Source organism: Armigeres subalbatus, chromosome 3, assembly GCF_024139115.2.
Source record: "Armigeres subalbatus isolate Guangzhou_Male chromosome 3, GZ_Asu_2, whole genome shotgun sequence".
Classification (NCBI taxonomy): domain Eukaryota; kingdom Metazoa; phylum Arthropoda; class Insecta; order Diptera; family Culicidae; genus Armigeres; species Armigeres subalbatus.
In genome coordinates, this window is record NC_085141.1 from 36,911,163 (window position 1) to 36,936,225 (window position 25,063).

Consider the following 25,063-nt stretch of genomic DNA (forward strand, 5'->3'; position numbering starts at 1 on the left):
AAATTACAGTGTAAATTTAAATTAACCTATAACATGTGTTGTGAACACACGGAGGTTAATTATTATTTCATCTAATTGAACGAAAATTTGCAGTTTTTGTTCTGAACTGTGCTAGAAAGGTCGAGTACTCATTTAATATGTTGTTGCTTTTTTGGCCAAATGAGATTTTTATATTCTGAATCCTCGTCCAATCTGGCAAAAATACCAAAAAAAATTTTGTTGAGGAATATGTATATGAAAAAAAAAATTGTTTGTTTGAGAAACATATATGTAACTTTGAAGAGCAATTATGAGAGTACTGCCTACAGTTTTCGCATTGAAGTACCCCAGGGTTGTGAGATTGCAAAAAAAAACTGTTGATATGTGGAAGAAATCGAAAGATTCAGTACAATTTGTTCAAAACAGTTTTTTTTCGAAATTAAAATGGATATACAGTTTCAAATTATTAATTTGCTTTCCTTTTCTGTTATCGAAAATAGTTCGCTAATTTACAACATCAATTTCACAGTTTCAATATTGTCGATGTTTTCTCACTTAATTTTATTGAAACTTGTACCGTATAATGTACATTAAAGTTATTCAAATTTTGACTTTTCTGTCCTCGTGCTCAAACGATTGCATTTACTATTTCAATAATCTCCGAAATTTTTAACAAGTTTGGATGTAATTTAATTGTGCATGTCATTTAAATGTTGTATGAAAGTTATTGTGAAAACTGAAAATTTTCATGTCGAATATTGCAACATTCAATCAAACTAACTGTTATTTATAATGGGAATAAATTTGTCGCTTGTAGAATTCATCTAATTTAATCGATAATAATGAATATTCATTTTTCTACTCAAATTTTTGATTAGCAGATTTAATTGATCACAAATCGTATGGATATCCTTCAACCTCATAACTGTTTATATCCTACAACAAATGTACGTAAAAATTGCTATGGAATGATGTCCGTTTTATTTTTGCGAACGAAATACCACAAGTCAGTCAAAAAGCCGCTTGGTGCGATTTAGCTAAGCCTCGACCACATGTCGTTGAATTACCAACAGTTTTTGCTGCATTTCTTTCAAATTGATATATCAAGGGGTAGACAAAATTTGAAAATATTCGCCCTGCTTTATGCCTATGAATAAAAATAATTCCATTGTTTAATCAGTGATATACTTAAAAACATTTGATGACAATGGACTGAAAATTATAAAATGAAGATGATACAAATGCGATTATGTATAAATGCAATAAAGCAATTTTCGATATAATATAATATCATATAATTATTTTGCGTATTAAAAGATCAGAACTTTTGTGGTAATGGTAGTGTATGCTGTGAGTTTTTCTCCTAATCCCCACAACATACGTCTCTTGGAATCAGCAAAATGCAAATCACAATAATTATGCTATTATATTATATATAGTCGTTAAATCGATTGTTTAAATTCAAAATCATTTTTAGATTTAAAATTAAATTTTATTCCATCATAACATTGTGAATATTTCCAGAAACTCACAAAACTGAATGAATTTACAAGCAGACAACGCAAGAAACATACACCCCCCTATGCTGCTCAAGCACTTCGGCGCCAACAGAACTTTTTTCGTGGTTCTTGTGACGACCGCCAGACGTCAAAATGATCTACACGGTTAGAAAAAAATCCTAATTTTATCTTTTTTCTCTTGATCTCCCTCCCTCTTTCCTTTGTTGTCATAAAATGAAGAAAAACCACCAACAAGGCATTAAAGGTGGAACCCAACGTTGAGTAATCTCATGATTACAAAAGTTGAGTGAAATTTACCTAACTTTTGGTTAGTTTCTAATTAAAATTAAGTATATTTTACTTAATATTAAGTGAATTTTACTTAATTTCAAGAAAAATTGCTTAATTTTGGGTTCCCACACTGAACCTCCGATTTGAGTTATATTAGGTACTTTTTCTAACTGATGTACCTATGTGCTTTTTTGCCTATAGGTATTTACTTCATCAGTGCTAAAATAGAACAGAAGCTCGGCGCTGTACGGGCTGTGCTGATGCTACGATGGTTAAGCGACCGATGCAGCGTGAAACTCGTACAAAACCTCAAGAAAGATTCGTTTTGCGAACATATTATTTCAATTTCACATATGTGAATGAGCTAATTGCTCAATTTGTTGATTGTACCTTGTAAATTAAATTTTGATGACTTGGTAAAGTTGATGCTATAAAGCATATCCTAAAACAAATGTGTGGAATTTTAAATGTGAAAGATTTGTTTAGTCGACATTTATATGGGGGCTGCCATCAGGGAACACATTGCCATTCTTTCTTTCACGCGCTTTCGCTGGAGACGTTAAACAAACACGATGCTTTTTGAAATTGCTACATGAGTATGCTATAGGGTAATTGTGTTTTCTTAGCGCATGATAGCAATAAGACAGCGAGAAAGTATGTCGTGACGCTTAGCATAGAAGAGGGTTTTCAATTACTGAACGGATATCCTATCGTAAAACGGTCACCCCAAATTACTTATTATTTGTAATTTCCATATGGCACCTTACCTTTAGTGGAGGTAGGTTCTTATTGATATTTCATATTAATGTACATATGTTTCCTTTCGTTAGTTGAAGCGGTATGACGTAATTATTCTATCACACCAATATAATTTTCATACAAATTGACTTCCCCTTCAATGGTGAAGCAACTTTACCCCATTGAAGCAACAATGTATCCATAGGGTACGAAGCGATTTTGAATAATTGATTAGATGAAACAAATCTAATTTAAAATCAATATTTTATCTATTAGCTAATGACGAAACTGTATATTTTCAATCACCAACGATAAAACAAATATTTTCTTTCTCATTTCATTAATACTTCCAGTATAAGAACATTTACCCTAGGATAAACCTAATGCTATATAGAGGCAATAAACATATCTCCCATTCGATGATTCATATTTGTATGTATCTTCTCAAGTGTATTGCTGGTGCTGTGGTATAGTTAGCGCTTCTCACCCAAGACATCACGAGTTCAAATCTGAGGTGAGGGGTTTTGCTATTTTTGCACGTTAAAACAGTTTTTCGCCATAACTTCGGAACGCAATGGACCTAATTTTCAATAGCAAACAATGGGATTGAATTCTACGTCGAATGGAACTTGTTGAAATTGGATAATGTAAGTACCAAAAAAGTGTGTCTCACATTTTGTACACACACACACAACACACACACACATACATACACATATAACATCACCTCAATTCATCGAGCCGAGTCGATTGGCATATAGCACTATGGGTCCCTGGACCTTCATCAAAAGTTGTTTTGAGTGATCATACTTTACGTATACTTAGTATACGAGAAAGGCAAAAGAACCTTCCATGTAATGATCGCTCTTGCTGTTTAACGGGATCTTACCTTGTCCTTGCGGAAACACGCATTCCGGTGCAATGCCGACGAAGTCCGGATAAAAATATCATAAAATATCATTAAATTTATTATACACCATTGATTACGTAAAGCTACCATTAATTAAAAGGTAATTTTACAAATAAATCACATAAGAAGTTGGTTTTACATATAATCTATGGTAAATGGGACTTTACAAAAGAAAATAGGGTTACAAGTAGGGCTTTACAATAAAATTTTCGAAATTTTTCATACAAATTTGAGAGCAAAACAATTCATTTTAATGTTTGTCTATGGGATGATTTTCACGCCAAAACAATAAAAACAATATGTATTTCTAATGTTTTTTGTATTTTCTTTATTGTATACAATAGACATACATTAACATTTATTTTGTTTTTAATCATGAGAGAGTTATTATTATTCCATCCAATGCCACTAATTTGTAATTTTCAGACAGGTATTTCGATATTAAAAGTAAATTCTGTAAAGTACAAAGTGTTAGAATTGAATGGAATAATAATAGCTTTCTTATGCAGATGAAAACATGAGGATGAATCCGAGTCACAACTACACACAAAAAAAAACGTTGGTAAAATTGAAAGAAACGTTGGTAAAACAAGAAAAACAGTTAGTGATTTTCAGTTGAAAGTATACGACTGTTAATTCTACAATTGCAAAATGTTACTTGATGAGAACTTTGACAAGAGCAACTTTTCAAAATAACATTATCCTCTCAAAACTAAATATGCTTTCCACTTCTCAAAATAACATTTTCCTTTTAAAACTAAAGTATATTTTACATTGAATCAACTAGTAATGCTTTCAAAACAATAACTGGTGTGCTGTTTAGTTCAACCGCTAAAATAAATATTATATATTTGTTAAAAAAATCATCCTTTATTTAATCTTTTGGTTGTTGACTTGAAAAGTACCGGATACTAAAATGCAATTAGCTTGGACTGAATCTCGGATCCCACGTCCATTGCCTCCGATGTCCGCCGGTGATTTCTATTAATCATTCGACGATAATTATTCGGTGGTTTCTGTGGGTCGGACTCAACATGCTCAATGGTGATCCAGACCGTTCGTTGTTGCCCGTATCTTGCTGATTGCCATAGTTGCAGTTCCGCAAAATGAAAGAGGCAGTACCGGTAGAATTTGTCCTTGTTTGCCTGAGGCCTTCCGTCTTGGAGATTGGCAACTAATCTTTCTTCGTAAACCTGAAAATAGTTATAATCACTATTTTTTTTCATATAATAATTAACAAATAACAAACCAGAAGCAATTTGTCTGCATCTGAACCATCGACGGCACCGCCATAGAATCGAGGATGAAGAAACGTCCATCTGCGCAGGATGGTAACCGGTAACCGGCCTTTGGTGCTTGTTTTAAATCGGTTCCTTAGCGGCGGTTCCTGGTTAAAGCAACAGAAGTCCAAGATCAGGAGTGCACAGTGCACTCCCGAAATTATTTTTCAACTCACTGACAGATAGTTTTCGTTGCCAGTTATTTTTTCCCTTAGTGTTGCCGAAATTGAATTGTTAATGTATCATTCAATATTTTATAATTGTTGTTTTGAGAACTTCCATGTGAAAATAAAAGTTTTACACTGAGAGAAAACTTCAAATCAATTTTTTATTCGAACGAAAAGTTTTACTCTTAAAAACACCAAATTTTTCATATTGTTAAAATAAAATTAGAAAATGTTGGAATCCCAACTTTTTTTTCTCTGTGTACCTATCCGCGTTTCTGTTATCAGGCCAGAATGTGTATAAGAGTGGATGCTCTTAATTACAAACACTCTGATCCAGTCCTCTATAGTTGTAAGAGTGAAATCAGCATAGGCGTAACTAGAGTCTCGGTCTGGGGGCAAAGGCACCAGCTGGTGGGATGTAATTTTCAAAGGCGATTTAAACAAGGATTTAAAGCACTGTCGCATGGATTGCAATAGAAATTGTTTGACTAACTTAATCGCTCATTCGTCCTAGAACTAACATAAAATCGAATAATACAATTGATTTCCAATGATGCTGATGTTTCAAAACGCTGTGTCTGTGTCAATCTGTCTCTCCATGTTACTAAAGGATAAGTATGTAATCTAAGATTCAAGAATCTTCTTCGAATTATCTATAAATGAAATTCGATATGAGTATATTTCTGAAAGTTTTCAAGCATTTCCATGATTACTTAATGCATAAAGATCTCGATTTTTTGAAACTTGAAATTTTGAAACTTCTTAGATGTGGAATAAATTCGAAATTTTGTCATAATCAATATAAGTATTCATGCATCCAAAATGTATGCTTTGTGCTGAAATAGTTAAGTACGATGAACACAAATTTGGAATCATAATTTGTTTTTATGAGTCATAAATTCATGAGTCATAAAATTATGAGTCCTAAATCAAACTCCAGAATAACATAGCGTTTTTGATAGTTTTGCTGACGTTAGAAGAGGCTTTATTATGGTTTTCTGAATAGGTGAGCGATTTCTCTGCAAAAATCAAAGAGACTCGAGAAGCAACCAAATCGATCTGAATTGTGCTGCAAAAGAAATGTTTTTAAAAATATTTTAATGCAATCTTGTTGTGAGTGAGAGGTTTAAGGCTCAGTCTCATTTCCCGAATTAAATTTAATTTTACTTAAACTGACAGTTCAAAATTAAAAATCACCGCATAAGAATGGCTGCGTCTACCCAGCAAATCAATAAGACATCGATCAAGAATGATTCGATATGTGTCAAAAGTAATCCTGCTCATCCAGCAGGGTTATTCGATAATTATTGAACTTCCTAAGTTTAATTTGAGTTTAATTATCCAATTGAGACAGACCCTAAGTTTTCCTAATACTTTCAATGGAATGCGTTGTTGATTTTTCTGTCAATGTAACAGTATCTTAAGTTTTATAATTTTATATTTTTCTGTGCCAGAATTATATAGCGAGAAAAAACGTCCATAGGAATTTGATCAATTGTTTTGCGGCATACCTTTGATTAACTCGAAGATTTTGAAAGAATGTGTCTGAAATTTCATTGACGATTTGTATACATGTGCTCATTTTGATGTAGTTGCTTCAGTCTTTTTTGTGCTAGACAGGTTTAATAGAACAGAAATATTTATATCTTAATACAATTATGTTTTTATGTTTCTGCGACCAGGATACTAGTCAAACAAATGCAGAACAAATTTATTATTTTAAACTAGCAACTGAATTAGAAGCGGCATTGATTTTAGCTTAAAAATCGAGAAAATGTTCCCGGGGGTCCAACTAAAATATTTCGATGCTTTGCTGAACAAAAGGTCATAGATGTGATAACGCAACAAAAAATATGTTTATAGAATTCATAATCAAAATTAAGAAATATGTAGAAAATATGTAATTTCAATTCCAATCCCATTCTAAACGATCCCTACAACTTGCAGTGATCAGAGAACGGTTTGTCAGGCACTTGAACATAGTTCCTGCTGCCTCGAAAACTCACAAACTTTAAATATAACTGAATTTATAATTATGAATTTATAACCCCTTTATATTCTGCAAGGAATCGTTTTTTGTACAGTAAAATATTTTTATTTTGAGCTTTTTCATTACGCGTCGAACGATTCAGGACGAAATGTCATAAGCATAAATATAAACAAAACATTGCAAATTTCACAATAGCTGTCTTTGATCATTTGCCAGGGAAATATTCATTGGAGGCGCTTTGAATTATCCTGTATTCCAAATTTTTCTTGCAATGCGTAATATGGGCCAAAATAGAACAAACTCACAGGCTTCCACAGCAGTGTTCTATTCATGTTTGATTTTTTTCCACTAAAATTAAATGATTATGTTGCTGCTGAGGAAGGTGCGGTAAATGCAAAGTGGATTGAGCCGTACACAAAATGACACATTCATACACCAAAACAATTGAAAAATATTTGAATCTCGTGATTCATTCGTGGTTCAAATCTGCGAAAAATAGAACTGAGCGGTATAACAGTTTTAAGCTTTTGAATCTCGACTGTTATAAAAAATGAATCTTGAGGTGCCTCACATTCAGATAATCTGACAATACAATACTTATTTGTATCAATAGAGATGTAACCAAGGATGTAACTCGTTCCCTACTTTAGAACTTCTTTAATGTATTTCATTCTATCAATAGATTTTTCAGTGAGATACGAAACACGTACCTTTGTATTAATAACAGACGTTGTTATTGTTAGCACGACGAATCCTTTCTTGCTTGGTATATGTTTCATGTGTTATGTCGGTTTATCTGTGCTTCTACGAAAAGTACGATGAGAGCAAAGGAAAACATTAAGGTATGGTCACACACAGCCAAACGTCACTCATCTCAATAATGTTACACACTGTAAACCCAACAATACTCTTTAAAGAATAAAAAACACCCATTATTTTTCCATATATGAAACTGTCAAAATAATGAGCATTATTCTTTTTTCGAAAATGTGTTATTTATGCCCATTTTGAAGTTCCAAGCTTTTACTCATTAATGAGTGAAAAACAAGTTGAAATTAATTTATAAACAAGCAACCGGAGATGCTGATGGCGAATGAGGTAAGAATTATTGCTTTCATTGCTGTTATTTCTAATAAATGTTTAATAAATTATGTTTATTTTAGCCCGAACAATCAGCAAACATCAGCCGCAAACAAAGTTGACCCCAGCAAACCTTCGATTTTAGAATATATTTCTTAGGCAGCTGGTGGTGGTGGTTAGGAAGCCGAAAAACGATCATCACCAATAGAGAAAGCCTTTGTTTCCAGCATTGGTCCCGGAGAAAGCTGCTGATAATATCCCGGGTATCGAGAAGCCGGAACGGTTGATAATAATAATGCCGATTCCGGCATTTACTCCTGATGCAGCTGCTAGTGGTACTCCGCAATTCTGTTCAGAAATACCGCTATAAATTGAAGACTCATTTGAAGCTGCTTTGGTCCGATTTCGCTGGAGACAAGAGTTCTCAGGATGTGGTTGAGAACCAGTTATTTTCGTCGACGGAACCAGTTGGATCATATATATTCGTAGTTCCACCGAAAGAGTACACACAAAAAACAAACATGGTTTCATAGAATGTTTTGCACTCCCGCATAATAAAAAACAACATGTTATATGGTCGGAATCATTATTACGATGTAAGATATAGCTTCACAGTTTACGTTGCGGTTATCGAATACTTTTCAATCGATTCAACCATAACTGCTCGACAACATCACTAAATGTCAACATATAACATGCTGTCTCTAAAATGTTCTTTATTTCCTGCATTATATGTCAACATTTTATCATACTGTTGAGCGAAAATTTTGCACGCGAAAACAGACGATTTTTTATGGTGACATAACTTAACAACCCATTCAACATAGTGTTATTTGTCAAATAACCGTACCACAAACTGTTAAAACTTTATATGAGATTGTTCATTTACAGTTGTCAACAGTAAAGGATACTGTTGTCGACCGCACGGGAAAATATCCATGTACAGTTTGTATTTATGCGGGCTTTCTCCTTGAAAAGTGCTTAATTTTCTTAAAATTAAAAATGAAATTAGCTTCATTGAAAATATCTTTTTTATTTGAAAGTTATTTTTCTTCTGTTCCTAACGATAAATTAAAAGTTGTCTCATTCAATCTAAAAGTTGTTTTACTTTCAAAACATCGAACGATATATGTATATACACAGTGTATACACTGCATGGGTGAAAAAGAGAAAAGAACACATTATGTCATGTATCTTATCCATCTTTTTCTTTTCCTCTCAGTGTATGACAAAAATTTGAACCGCGATAAAAACAAAGCAGCAGCGACGACGAGCAGAGGAAGCTAGCCACCACTGGCACTGCTCCCGATTTATAATTGCAACTGCTATTGTGTGGTGGCGAATTAAGTTTTTACTACTATTGTGCGCTGGTGGAGCTCATATTTATTACGGAATCAAAAGGTAAGTAATATTTTTATTTATTCGAAACGATGCAGTACCGGGTCCCAGTGTGTATTAATTCGTATCACGGAAATTCGGTACCCAAATCCAGCACTTCAATGGCGTGAATGGAGTTGGGAGCTGTTTTAAATTTAGAATGAAGATCCTTATGCGACACTTGCTTTTTATTCCTACAGATTCGGTCCGGCAGTTTTGACAGGAAGAAAATCTGACACGTTCAAAAATGCATCTTCAAGAGTGGCTGGGGTCGATGGATTATGTTGAAGCCTCGTCGGTAGTTTTGGAAACTACTACAGCTGCTAGTCGGGCTGAACGATGAATGTCATGAGATTTTGAGGACACCTGTCACATGTGCGTTATTTAATCATCCCAGAAAAATAAATATTGGGTTTAAAATAAATTGAAAATGAAATAAAAATGAAAATCGATTCAATTAAGTTTCAAAAAAAGCACAAATAGAGGAATGAGAAAACAAAAATTTGGAGAAAGTAAAACTTTCGTGTTAAATTAAAAATATCATTTTTTTTTCCTACAGTGTGATAGCAGATTGCGACTATTTTCATTTGACAGCTCCACAATGTTGTTTTGAAAGGTTTGTACTTTTATTTTTAGAGCCGCATGCCACTTTTGAAACATGGGTGTAACGAAAGTTTCCGTACTTTTTTTTTTAAACATACGTAACTCTCTACACGCTAACCTGAAATAACTCAGTCGCTGGGTCGTTTGTACCCGGATTTTTCTGATATTAGCAGTTGTCAAAATCTGGGTATGTCAACAAAATGGATCTGAGTCAGACGAACCCGAAATCTGGGTAACTGGGGACTTAAACATTTTCGGATGTATCAACATGGCGTCGACCGGCGTCGATGTTGCATGCCCAGGCATTGAAAGCGTGAGTGAAGTGGACGAGCATTGATCTAATTGAATCATAGCATCCTTTGCCAGTGAGTGAACAGCCTTGCTCAGATGGACACCAAACAATGATTATGAGCGATCGTTGCTGGGTAAACAACGAGCAACAGAGTTCGCCAAGCCAAACTTGGTATGGTATCCAGGGAAGCTACGATTGGAGCATTTGTGTTACGCTCGCTCTACTAGAATAAAACCAAAACATATCAGGTGTTCTGCTTTATTCATTCTGCTTTCAAGTAGCTGGGATGGAGGAGAGAAAGTATCGAAGCCTCCCATGCAGTGTATCAGAGTTCCATTCTTATATCGGACTTAATTTTCCTAATGTCTGAAAAGATTTTTCTAACAGCGTGTGGTAACAACACTCATTGGTAGGTTAACAAGTGATTTGCCTCACTCAGTTGTCTCCCGTTGGTGAGCGATGAAGATCTTTAAACATTGAATCAACGAACGCCAAATCTCAACGATCTAGAAAGCATCAGCGATTAGACCGCAGTAGAGCATCAAGTTGGCATGAATTTAGCCGATTTTTACTCATGATCTGATTTTTTTCAAAGCCTGTGCATGCCAGAATAAATGTTGGCATTTTTTCGTAGAATGCAGCAAAAAACAGGTAAGAAGTGTCGAATTTGTCATGGCGGAGCATTGTCGGCACAGCCGGCAAATGATATGTGTTGGGGATTTTGTTTTATTTAAGATTTTTTACACATTAATAATTTTCTGGAGCGAAAAGAGCTGGGTACCGGTTACCCAGATTTTTCGCTTGTACGGTTACCCAGATTTGAGTCAAGGTACCCTTACCCATATTAGAGTAACCACGGTTTTGCCGAATCTGGGTCACTTTGACATAATTTTGGGTAGATCCAGGTTAGCGTGTACGAAAAAGAACCAACACGGAGAACCGAAACAACTCAAAATTGAGTCTTTTTCACTCAACTTGACAGCAAAGTGCAACCACTCAAAATTGAGTTATTCACTAAGTACTGAATTTTGAGTTATTTTAATAAAACTTTGGTTGAGTGATTTTTACTTATAGCCAATGAGTCGAGTCTGAGTGAAAATGACTGAAAATCGGGTTATTACGGTACCAAATTTTAAGCGAAATGAGGATTTGTTTCGTATATTGTACGTGGATTTCCCTATTGGACCCGACCGTTCGAAATAGTCGCTCCTTGAACGGTCGTTGGAATCGCCGTTTTCACCTTCACACCGGTTTTCATAGTAAAATCTGTCAAAACTGGCAAGTCTGCCACGTGTTTTTTACTGTTTCCCTCGGACTTCTCTTTCTTTTGACATCTGTTTTGATAGGCAAGGAGCAAAAAACAAGGTAATCTACCAAACATTTATTGAGTTTGGCAAACCTTGCTGCAAAAGGGAACGTTTGAAATAGTCAAGTGAACCGACCTTCGAATCCATTGGTCAAGTAAATCCACAATACTAAAATCTATAAATATCATCATGTTTATAATTTTTTTATTCAAAACTATTTTAAAAATAGAAAAACAAAGATAATTACATTTTGATTATAAATGACTTTAATGATCCTGCGGGATGTATGCCGTGTCCTCTGCTGTCACGATCAGAAATTTGATGGAACAACGTTTCGAATCTGCAAAAAAAAAAGAAAATTTGCTGAATTACTCATAAAAAGAGCCATGAAGGAAATTGGAGGTAAATTTGGCTACGCCACCGAATGCAGGAGACTTTGTGGTTTGAGGTTAGATCCCATCACCGCAAACATTAATTAGCAATAGTTTAACTGGTATATCAGTTATTTACATGAAAAAATTAGTTCTAATAACGTCGTACTCTCGGTCGTACTTACCTTGCGGGAGATGTGATAAAATCAGAGAGGTAGTTTCCGAGGTGATTTATTGGTGATTGCCGGTAAAATCATTATTCCTTCCTAAAACTGTACGCAGAATAAATAAGTTTTTTATATATTGATAAGAAACTAATTGTTACTCACCCGTAGTAAAGTACCTTCCTCGGAACTTTACATTTCGTTCCATTTTGCCTAAATTTTCACACAATTATCAATTTAAGTTGAAATTTGAGTTCGTAACTTCATAAAACAAATTGAGCGTCGGTTAATATGGTTGTAAGTAAATTTTCAGCCAAAACCATGTTAAGTGCCAAAACTTAATTTTGGATACTTACATATAAATAAAATAACTCAGTGGAAAGTGTTGGGGGTAAACTTCGTAATTAAGTATAAATCACCCAACAACCAAAATAAAAATATATCCAAAATGGGAGTGTTGGCAAATTTCTCAATTTTGAGTAGTTTCACACTTGATTTTGGATAGTTTCGAATTTCAGTGAACGCAACTTTTTATTTTAACCAACGTTTTTTTTAGTTTGACAAATGATTTTTCTTTCTGTGTACGTCTGGTAACGGCAATGTTTGAAGCCACCGGTGGAAAAAACAATGCTAAATTTGTTCATAGTTTTTAAGTTTGTATATATGTTGATAATTGAATAAATACAATCATATTTTTGCTTATTAAATATTTATAGCATGTCTACCATTCAATATCTGATGATTCGTATCAATTTGTTTTCAATAATTTCGGGAAGGCATTACCCAAGTAACCATGAAGCTATATATGCTTGTTAAAAACGCAGCCCTAAAAGTTGACTTAAAGTGGAAAAGGGCAATTATAAGACCGAATTAATGGTTTATTACTCTGGCATGTTGAAATAAAGCATCAGTAATGCGTCGCTGCATTCGCCCGCATAAATACAAACTGTACATGGATATTTTCCCGTGCGGTCGACAACAGTATCCTTTACTGTTGACAACTGTAAATGAACAATCTCATATAAAGTTTTAACAGTTTGTGGTACGGTTATTTGACAAATAACACTATGTTGAATGGGTTGTTAAGTTATGTCACCATAAAAAATCGTCTGTTTTCGCGTGCAAAATTTTCGCTCAACAGTATGATAAAATGTTGACATATAATGCAGGAAATAAAGAACATTTTAGAGACAGCATGTTATATGTTGACATTTAGTGATGTTGTCGAGCAGTTATGGTTGAATCGATTGAAAAGTATTCGATAACCGCAACGTAAACTGTGAAGCTATATCTTACATCGTAATAATGATTCCGACCATATAACATGTTGTTTTTTATTATGCGGGCGTATTGCTGGTTTAGAGTATCGTTGTCTGACAGTTGATGAATAAATGCAACTTTACATCGTTAAAACAGATCTAATGCAATTAGCATTTAGCATGCCGATTTGTGATTGATATATGTGCAATATTGTAATGCTTGGTGTTACTTGGGTATTTATTAAAAAGAGTATTTTTTACTCATTTTCCCATATAATTTTTCCTCTGATAATGGGTAAAAATTACTCGTTGGATTGACGTACGGATAGTTTACCCATTAATGAGTAAATGATGTTTACTCTTTTAATGAGTTGAACTATTTAACTTCATAATGGGTACTTTTTTACCCATTAAAGAGTACTTTGATGGCACAGTGCACACACGGAGATTTGAGAATACCCATGAAATGTTTTAAAACTACCCACCTTCGAGATTTATATGAAGCTGTCAAAAAGATGGGTGATTTCAAAATTTGGAAAACGGGTGAAAAGTGCCCACTTTAAAACAGTTTCATGTAATCTACACGCTTAGATCAATTTACCTATTTATTGGTACTTATATCACCCATATTTAGGTATTGCATACTTTACTCATATTATTGGTAAAATATACCGAGAAAATCGGTAAATTTTACTTATATTTTTGGTAAGTTGACTTCACCTATATATGGGTGAATGAATTTACCCAAACTTGGGTGAAAAAATAGACATTGTGTTATCAGTCGATCATTATCACTGAAACTGTTCCGGCGAATGTTTGTCATCAGGAACTTATTTTCTTAATAAGAAAATTGACTTCGAAACCATGAATCGCGGTAAGTAAAAACAGCTTCATTCGTTATTTATGAGGAAGATGCCTGGGAAGATGTATTTACAAATGAAATTCCATCTCTTCCACAGTCGGAAGAGCAATACCGCGACTACTGTGCTGCCCAAGAACCATAGCAGAACTCCTCTTGTCGGATCTTCCTGGAGCTCAGAGTACCTAACCCATCCAAAGTCTCAGATCCAAAGCATCAGCCTACTGAATCAACAGCCATCGCAACAGGTAATTTTCGATTCTGATATACCTTCTTCAAGGGCAAGTTCCTGTAATCCCAATGACAACTAGTATCATTCTCTTTCACAGCCGCGTCACGCTACAAAATTGTCGCTGGGCTCCATAGCTATACTTTTTTGCTCTGCAATAAAATTTATAACGATTGTTCTGGGAGGACTTTTGAAAATTTGTTCGGGTAAGTAGTTGATATTTGGTTTTACCATCCAAAGCAATAACATAATCGTTAACCATCACAATCTTTTCCAGCCCTGTTTCACAAGACAACCGAGGGGCAATAGATTCTCTTATATGTTTTATATGCCGGAACGAGCCAGTTGGACATAGCTGAGATTTACCTCTTGGTACGCTATGTAACGCGGGAGAGGCAACCTACGGAGGATCTGATTACTTGCGATGGACTTTGTTATGATGTGCTCTGGTTGCAGTGATGTATATTCCGATTGTCCCAGTTAACACCCAGCTTGTAAAGTCCAAGGGAAAGCAGCAAGACAACGATTCTATCATAGGTCTTGTCCATGCTCTTTCCAATATAGAACATACTGCAGGAACAGCCATTCAATGGCTCTATGCAGCGGTACCCACAGACCGGAAGGTCAGTCTCCGTCTATGTGGTGCAGCGTGCCTCATCGAAAGAATGAATCGGTCCGCAAAAGTGCTGTAGATACCGGAGCATTGATAAAGCGAGCGACGTAAAAATATGACACCGACATGATTTCGGCATTCGGGTATATATTTAGATTGGCCAGATTTGATGGCTTGAGTCGAGTAAATCAATCTGCGTGGAACAGCGGTATCACATGGACAGATTTGGCGAAGAGTGAGACTAGTCCTTGCCATCACCGGTTACCGGCAGATGATTCCTTCTGATCTGGCTGTTGAAAGTATATATTATAGTTGATCGTCCATTATTGTAAAAATTAATCATTGTTATTCCGTTTGTAAATATAATGTCAATAAATCTGAACGATTCTTCTTATACAAGAGCTAAATTTACTTAATTATTATATTATTTTTAATCGCAAAATATCCAAATGTACCAAGCAAAAAAAACACAAAAATTACCCAAATTTGGGTGAAATTTACCTATAAATCGCACTCTTCTAAATATACCTATATGGGTAAATGCCACTTTACCCATATTTAGGTATGTGCACTTTTAGGAGATTTTAGGTACTCTTCACCCACATTTGGGTGAACTGAACTAAGCGTGTAAGGTGTGGTGGTTTTTTATCCTTTTATGGATGAAAAATCTGTTTGCAGTTTTTCGCGAGATTTTAGAATGGAGTCCTATTGGAAAACTTACTCTAAATTGTTTTAATTTATTTCAACGATGTATTAAATAAGAGACAAAGTCCAGACATAATCACGTCAGTAAAGTAATTAGTAATATATAATTATAATGCAGTCGAGACATTGAACGTAAGTATTTCAGTGTTCTTAAAACTGCTAAATTTATAAGAAAATGAGAGCAGTGTAAATTGGATCCCACTGGACTCCGATATTTGAGTAAACTTTTTTTTTTGTGATTTTTAGCTGGCTTCTTCATGGATCTATAACGGATGGGTCAATAACACGATAATCTCACGATTACGTTACATTTGAAGACAGTAGTAATTAGAAGACAGTAGAAATTTGGATACATATAAGAGGACCCAGAGGATTATTGAACTGATGGCTGATACAACTATAAATCTTGAAAAACCTTAAACTTAAGCTTCTGTAATTTGTATATACTTAAAAGAGGAATAATCAATAAATAATGTATTGCATGTACTTCTTTTTATATCTTAATAATATTTATTTAACATAACAAATTTATCAGCGCTGAAAATAATTTGCTGCAGATGGGTGATTTTCACCCATATGAAGAAAGCTTAGCTTTAGGAAGGTGAGTGAAAACTACACATCCATTTTGACGTACAAACCTTCTTCCCATTTGTGGATAAAGCCACTTTACCCACCTTATGGGTTAGTCCAGTTATCTCGAAGGTGGGTGAAAAAACACCCATTTCTGGGCATTTTCATTTCTCCGTGCAGATGATTTTATTTTTGCTTCTCAAAGTTCCTTTGAAGTACACTGAAAACCAAAACTACCCAAAATTGGGTTGTTTGCACTCAAAACCGTGGTTTGGGCCAATAACCCAAATTTGAGTAAAATGACTTTTCTGCACAGAAAAAACAAACATTGTTCTAATAATTATTTTGCCTTTTTGATTTAAAAAGCGTTTGATTTTGTTTGAAATAAAAGTAGGATTGATTAACGCAAAAATTATGCTTTAGCATTGAAAGTGTTTCGAAACAAATCATTTTGCATAAATAAAAGTTTTTCCTTTTAACGCAAACATTGTAAAACTGTTGAACCATCCATTTAGAATTACTCTTCTTTTTTTGCCGGTGTCAGTTATTGTGCGTGATTTCTTGGTGACGGATTGAGCCTGACCTTTCGTCAACCGTAAATAAATTGGACTTCTGGAATAAAGTTTGCCTGCTGACTCCGCCAATTTCAACAACTAGGTAATTTATTAGCTCATTATAAATACTGCATCTTGATTTATTTGCGACTTTGCCGATATAATATACATATGCAACGAACGTTTTCTTTTCTAGGTTCTACCTCACGGTTCTACGATCACCGATCATCGGATTTAAAAATGCTTCATAAAAGAGTGCGTTTTAATTGGAAACAGTAAATAAATACTTTTGCCGGTAAAAGAGATATCGCATGTTTTTAGGGTTAGTTCCCCAAGGGAAAATTCCTTCCCTGGGACAGCCCAGCTCCCTTCATTTATGCTGAAAAATTCGTCGACTGCCATCACACGGATTGACGCCAGGTAGGTCATATATATTTTAAACAGCGTATAAAAAATAACAATTCCTATAGTATACGACCAAATTAAACAGTAGACCGGTGTGCTACTTTCCACAAAACGGTTCCCTGAATTACGTGGATCTAAGTGGCACCTTAGTTGATTTAAATTAGGACACACCTTGGTTCAATTCATGAAATTTAAATAAGTTTTTTATTTGTATTTACAGATAAACTGCATGATTTAATGTACCTGACCAGCAATAATCCATGCCACAATGTCAAGATGACGACGATATGCACCCTTGTGGGCGTTGCTGCACCAGTAGCTCGCCGGATTTTAGCCAAATCTCGCCAAAGATTGTAGTGTGACATCTCCGTGACCCATTGTTAAATAAAAGAAATATAATGTTTAAGTAACAAAATAAAAACTGAACTATACAATTGATTGAATTAGAAAGGGAAAAGATGAGTAGATGCTAAAGGAAGGGGGTTTCTATTTCGGGGAATTCGAAGTTTCATTTCTGGATGAAAATATTCTATACTCTAGTTTTCCATAATGTGACTTTTTTGATTTGACAGATGTAAAGTTTCATTTTGAATGTCCAAACTTTTGATTTCAGGGCAGCATGCGATTTTTGAAGCATGGGTGTAATAAAAGTTTTCATACTTTTATTTTGAACAGAAGCAACTCTCTACGAAAAAGAACCAACGCAACTTTTTATTTTAACCAACGATTTTCTTAATTTTATTATTGATTTTTCTTTCTGTGTGGCACTAGGTAGTTTGCCTTTAATCCCATGTAAACAATTTACCCAAAGCTGAGTTTAATTTATTCAAAGCGGACCTTGATCAACCCAAAATAGAGAATATTGAATTAACTCAAATTTGGGTTATTGGGCTGAGCAACCTCGGTGAGGTGTTTGCATCTTGCTCTAGTTTTGATAGCAATGATGGGAAAGAAAGGGAAAACTACCCAAATTTGGGTAATTTTTTTCCAGGGGTCTGCGAAGCGGCCATGTTTTTGATGCCAGCATCGAAATCATCGAATAATTTAATACGAAGGCGTAATCATAATCGTTGAAACCTGCCATTGGGTCGTATGAATAAAAAGTAGCAAAACTCAACGCTTGTAGTATCTACTCAAAAATAAAGTCCACAGAGAAAACTACATGTTTGATATGAATAAAAACATTTTCGAACTTATGGCATATGCTACATTCGAACTTAGCCTTTACTACAGTTTCCCAGCAAACAAGGTTACTCTAACTTGACCCTAACATGAGTGTAACCTGTTAGAAAGTTACTCTAATTTTCTCACTAACGTTAGGGTAAAATGAGACTAAAATTAGACAGATCTGCAACACTTTTGTTAGATATGTTTATGTAAGTTGCATAATTTAATCTAACCTGTTAGCCTCACTTTAGTATAACGTTAGCAATGTTTCGCAGTGAGCGGTTAGGGAGTTGTGAGGGTTGTTTTGAAAGGGCTTTCATGCTGATTTATTTACATTCAGCAGTCATCCGAGGCAGAATGTTCATAATATACATAACTGCCTCGAATAACAGATGAATGTAAATAAATTATCAATAAAAATCGTCTTAGAAATTTTCTATATTTACCAAAATAATTGTTATATATTTAGATTACCCACATTTAGCTTAATTAAGGTAATGTATTATGAAATTATAATTTTATCTTTTTCCTCCCGTGTTTTATAATGTATAGACTATAGGAAGGAAGCAGTTTTGAAATTTACACTACAGCCGCCGCCGATTCCGAAGCGGTCTTCTATATTCTATATTAAAATTAAATTAAAATTAAATTAAAATTAAATTAAAATTAAATTAAAATTAAATTAAAATTAAATTAAAATTAAATTAAAATTAAATTAAAATTAAATTAAAATTAAATTAAAATTAAATTAAAATTAAATTAAAATTAAATTAAAATTAAATTAAAATTAAATTAAAATTAAATTAAAATTAAATTAAAATTAAATTAAAATTAAATTAAAATTAAATTAAAATTAAATTTAAAATTAAATTAAAATTAAATTAAAATTAAATTAAAATTAAATTAAAATTAAATTAAAATTAAATTAAAATTAAATTAAAATTAAATTAAAATTAAATTAAAATTAAATTAAAAATTAAATTAAAATTAAATTAAAATTAAATTAAAATTAAATTAAAATTAAATTAAAATTAAATTAAAATTAAATTAAAATTAAATTAAAATTAAATTAAAATTAAATTAAAATTAAATTAAAATTAAATTAAAATTAAATTAAAATTAAATTAAAATTAAATTAAAATTAAATTAAAATTAAATTAAAATTAAATTAAAATTAAATTAAAATTAAATTAAAATTAAATTAAAATTAAATTAAAAATTAAATTAAAATTAAATTAAAATTAAATTAAAATTAAATTAAAATTAAATTAAAATTAAATTAAAAATTAAATTAAAATTAAATTAAAATTAAATTAAAATTAAATTAAAATTAAATTAAATTAAATTAAAATTAAATTAAAATTAAATTAAAATTAAATTAAAATTAAATTAAAATTAAATTAAAATTAAATTAAAATTAAATTAAAATTAAATTAAAATTAAATTAAAATTAAATTAAAATTAAATTAAAATTAAATTAAAATTAAATTAAAATTAAATTAAATTAAAATTAAATTAAAATTAAATTAAAATTAAATTAAAATTAAATTAAAATTAAATTAAAATTAAATTAAAATTAAATTAAAATTAAATTAAAATTAAATTAAAATTAAATTAAAATTAAATTAAAATTAAATTAAAATTAAATTAAAATTAAATTAAAATTAAATTAAAATTAAATTAAAATTAAATTAAAATTAAATTAAAAATTAAATTAAAATTAAATTAAAATTAAATTAAAATTAAAATTAAAATTAAATAAAATTAAATTAAAATTAAATTAAAAATTAAATAAAAATCAATTAAAATTAAATTAAAATTTAATTAAAATTAAATTAAAATTAAATTAAAATTAAATTAAAATTAAATTAAAATTAAATTAAAATTAAATTAAAAATTAAATTAAAATTAAATTAAAATTAAATTAAAATTAAATTAAAATTAAATTAAAATTAAATTAAAATTAAATTAAAATTAAATTAAAATTAAATTAAAATTAAATTAAAATTAAATTAAAAATTAAATTAAAATTAAATTAAAATTAAATTAAAATTAAATTAAAATTAAATTAAAATTAAATTAAAATTAAATTAAAATTAAATTAAAATTAAATTAAAATTAAATTAAAATTAAATTAAAATTAAATTAAAATTAAATTAAAATTAAATTAAAATTAAATTAAAATTAAATTAAAATTAAATTAAAATTAAATTAAAATTAAATTAAAATTAAATTAAAATTAAATTAAAATTAAATTAAAATTAAATTAAAATTAAATTAAAATTAAATTAAAATTAAATTAAAATTAAATTAAAATTAAATTAAAATTAAATTAAATTAAATTAAATTAAATTAAAATTAAATTAAAATTAAATTAAAATTAAATTAAAATTAAATTAAAATTAAATTAAAATTAAATTAAAATTAAATTAAAATTAAATTAAAATTAAATTAAAATTAAATTAAAATTAAATTAAAATTAAATTAAAATTAAATTAAAAATTAAATTAAAATTAAATTAAAATTAAATTAAAAATTAAATTAAAATTAAATTAAAATTAAATTAAAATTAAATTAAAATTAAATTAAAATTAAATTAAAATTAAATTAAAATTAAATTAAAATTAAATTAAAATTAAATTAAAATTAAATTAAAATTAAATTAAAAATTAAATTAAAATTAAATTAAAATTAAATTAAAATTAAATTAAAATTAAATTAAAATTAAATTAAAATTAAATTAAAATTAAATTAAAATTAAATTAAAATTAAATTAAAATTAAATTAAAATTAAATTAAAATTAAATTAAAATTAAATTAAAATTAAATTAAATTAAATTAAAATTAAATTAAAATTAAATTAAAATTAAATTAAAATTAAATTAAAATTAAATTAAAATTAAATTAAAATTAAATTAAAATTAAATTAAAAATTAAATTAAAATTAAATTAAAATTAAATTAAAATTAAATTAAAATTTAAATTAAAATTAAATTAAAATTAAATTAAAATTAAATTAAAATTAAATTAAAATTAAATTAAAATTAAATTAAAATTAATTTTAAAATTAATTTTAAAATTAATTTAAATTAAATTAAAATTAAATTAAAATTAAAATTAAATTAAAATTTAAATTAAAATTAAATTAAAATTAAATTAAAATTAAATTAAAATTAAATTAAAATTAAATTAAAATTAAATTAAAATTAAATTAAAATTAAATTAAAATTAAATTAAAAATTAAATTAAAATTAAATTAAAATTAAATTAAAATTAAATTAAAATTAAATTAAAATTAAATTAAAATTAAATTAAAATTAAATTAAAATTAAATTAAAATTAAATTAAAATTAAATTAAAAATTAAATTAAAATTAAATTAAAATTAAATTAAAATTAAATTAAAATTAAATTAAAATTAAATTAAAATTAAATTAAAATTAAATTAAAATTAAATTAAAATTAAATTAAAATTAAATTAAAATTAAATTAAAATTAAATTAAAATTAAATTAAAATTAAATTAAAATTAAATTAAAATTAAATTAAAATTAAATTAAAATTAAATTAAAATTAAATTAAAATTAAATTAAAATTAAATTAAAATTAAATTAAAATTAAATTAAAATTAAATTAAAATTAAATTAAAATTAAATTAAAATTAAATTAAAATTAAATTAAAATTAAATTAAAATTAAATTAAAATTAAATTAAAATTAAATTAAAATTAAATTAAATTAAATTAAAATTAAATTAAAATTAAATTAAAATTAAATTAAAATTAAATTAAAATTAAATTAAAATTAAATTAAAATTAAATTAAAATTAAATTAAAATTAAATTAAAATTAAATTAAAATTAAATTAAAATTAAATTAAAATTAATTAAATTAAATTAAAATTAAATTAAAATTAAATTAAAATTAAATTAAAATTAAATTAAAATTAAATTAAAATTAAATTAAAATTAAATTAAAATTAAATTAAAATTAAATTAAAATTAAATTAAAATTAAATTAAAATTAAATTAAAATTAAATTAAAATTAAATTAAAATTAAATTAAATTTAAATTGCAACATGCTAGCGCTACCAGAAGGCGTACCCGAAGGTACCATTGCACGAAAGGGGGTCATTTTGGAAGCAGCACGTAAATCTAATTTTTGTATTGGGGTGGAAGCTGTTGAAATAGATCAGGTGGCGGCGAACCAGGCGAACTTCCGGATATACTTGATCTTGTTTTTCGAGGTTAAGTTCCTGTAATGACACAAAAAAAAGATAGATTCAACAATTAAGTACATACATAAGAGAAAATGTTTTCGCTGCCCAAGAAGCATTCACTGTAAAATCTTACACGAGTGCTCATTAAAACTGTGAAGCTTATTAACTACAAAATAAACGCCACACTCACTGGTAAATTTAAAGGATCCATTAACCGTTTCCTAGCAATTTCTTTCAAGATACGACGCTTTCCGAAGTGGAAGTAACTGACGAGTGGTTTGATGGGAAAGCCTTGAAGCGCAGTCCATCGGTGCTGGCGGTGGAGAATCCATGACCACCGGAGGAAGAACGTGCGGATGGGTTGTAGTTGGGGCTACCATTGATCCCTAATCCTATGTTGATTCTGTCATCTAATTATATCCTTTTAGGAGAATCCCCACCTTCCCTTCAAGCGCACCATATCCTGCTGATCTTAGGAGCCATAGTTTTAGCTATATACGCTGTTGTAAGCAGGACTTAACTATATGCGCTTGTGGTTCTCCAGCTCTGCGATTGTGACGTGTCTGTATCTTCGTCGTAAGCTTGAAGCGCAAAATTTGCAGAAGTTGTCGGAACAGGCCGCGCGGTTGTCTTGAAGAAAATCTTCTGTCGCCAAGTGATAATCTGCGAGCAGCCCTGAATCGGTTGCCTTTGACTCGCTCTTCCAAGAACTGCCGAGGCCTCTTGCTATCGACAACGCATCCTCCATGAACCCTTTTCGCTCCGTATCCAGGACCACGAATGCTGGAAATCAAGTTTAATGTTAAAACCTCACTATTTTTTAAATACGCCTAAATACTTACTTGAAAAAAGCATTCCAACATCGCCATTTTGTCGAAGATAAGCACCGAGAGCACTCGCAAAGCGCACCGAGAAGACAGCATGAAATGAATGAAAAGAATGCTGTTTCTATTTTCAGCTGTCATAAAAAATGCAAGGCGCGAAAAAAAAGAAAAAGAGCATAACAAATGCTTTCTGAAGGGAAGCATAACTAACGGACCCTAACCATAATCTAACAGCTCACAGATTGTTACTCTGGGTAATTACTACCATTTACTACACGGAGAAACGTCAAAACAAAATCGACCCCATGATGACGATGATGATTTCATCATTTTTTTGCGGCTAATCAACAAAAGGCATGTCTGTTTTGTTTGTTTTCCCTAAATTGGACTTCTATTTTCAAGAACAAAGCCGATTCGCTTCGATTCTGATGAATAATCTGCATTTGAAACATGAGTAGCAACGTCTTGAGCAGACTACAAGAAATCAGTAGTAAACTCTTTTTTTATTCATACCGAATCAGTTGTTTGTAGTATGTTCGAAATATGTAGTGTAGTAAAGTCTCTTTTATTCATACGAACATGTTCCACAAGTGACGTTTACTACTGAAAATGTAGTAAAGTTGAACTTACTACTTTTTATTCATACGACCCATTGAAAATGTATTTTGAATATCGTGATATTTTGGCGAAGTAGAGCGCTTGGTGCCGATTGAAATATGAAAATTTATTAAAGGCATCAATATTCTTGTTGAAATAGCACCTCGCATTCATACTTTCGCACAAGTTCTTGAAAAATGATGAAAAATAATTACGTCTATTTGGAAACAATCACTTCGGAATAGTGGTTTGTTTACAAAATAGAATTGTCAGTGGGAAACCCAATTTCAATAGAACAATGGGAAACTCAAAGATGTTGGCTATTGTCAAACGTAGTGGGTAGGATTGGGGTTGCCAGATACCTGATTTTTTCTGCGATATTCTCAATAGTGCGTATATTGAACTCAAAGTTTGGGTTGATTTATCTGCACGGAAGCTCTCAAGTACCCATTAATGGGTATTTTCGTACCCATTTTGAAGAAAAGCGGCATAACTCATTAAATGGGTAAACTCGATTTACTCATTAATGAGTATTCCCTCCAAACTTCAAATAATGGGTATTTTTTGCTCCTGAATTTTATTGGCGAAATGGGTAAATAAGCCCCATTTTTTTGTTTTGTAGATTTGAGGTTATGTTACATAAATAATTTGTCTATCCAAATAAGCACAGACAGTATGATATTAACACGATCGTAATTAAAGAACGTCAGCAAAACTTTTTTGTAAATTTATTATCGCTTTCCTTTACATTTCACATACATTTTGGAGCCAAATTCACCTGACATCATCGTCCTCGTTATCGGAAAATGATCCTCCACATTCACATGATTCTTCTCGTGAGGTAGAAGCTTAGTTTGACTTGCGGAAAATGAATTTGATTCGTCGGGTACCAGGTGCAAAGCCATAGTTCTCTGCAGAGGAAAGGTGCTTGTATATGAGATCGGAACAGGTCACTGTAATGAACCAAAGAAATCCTATAGAAAAATATATTGTTTTGTATTGTGAATGGAAAAACTT

At 30.3% G+C, this 25,063-nt stretch overlaps 3 long non-coding RNA genes across 3 annotated transcripts; all 3 read left to right on the forward strand.

Moving 5' to 3' along the window:
* Positions 1-7,747: 7,747 nt before the first annotated feature.
* LOC134220376 (uncharacterized) lies at positions 7,748-9,763 on the forward strand. The gene is made up of 3 exons (XR_009981881.1): positions 7,748-7,952; positions 8,018-9,335; positions 9,512-9,763. It is a non-coding gene; the product is annotated as an uncharacterized LOC134220376 (long non-coding RNA).
* Positions 9,764-14,064: 4,301 nt separating this feature from the next.
* On the forward strand, positions 14,065-15,407 carry LOC134220349 (uncharacterized). The gene is made up of 4 exons (XR_009981869.1): positions 14,065-14,181; positions 14,267-14,414; positions 14,496-14,601; positions 14,673-15,407. It is a non-coding gene; the product is annotated as an uncharacterized LOC134220349 (long non-coding RNA).
* A 1,390-nt stretch (positions 15,408-16,797) lies between these two features.
* Positions 16,798-17,663, forward strand: LOC134220168 (uncharacterized). Its single transcript, XR_009981790.1, has 3 exons — positions 16,798-16,940; positions 17,034-17,257; positions 17,463-17,663. It is a non-coding gene; the product is annotated as an uncharacterized LOC134220168 (long non-coding RNA).
* The last annotated feature ends 7,400 nt before the right edge of the window (positions 17,664-25,063 follow it).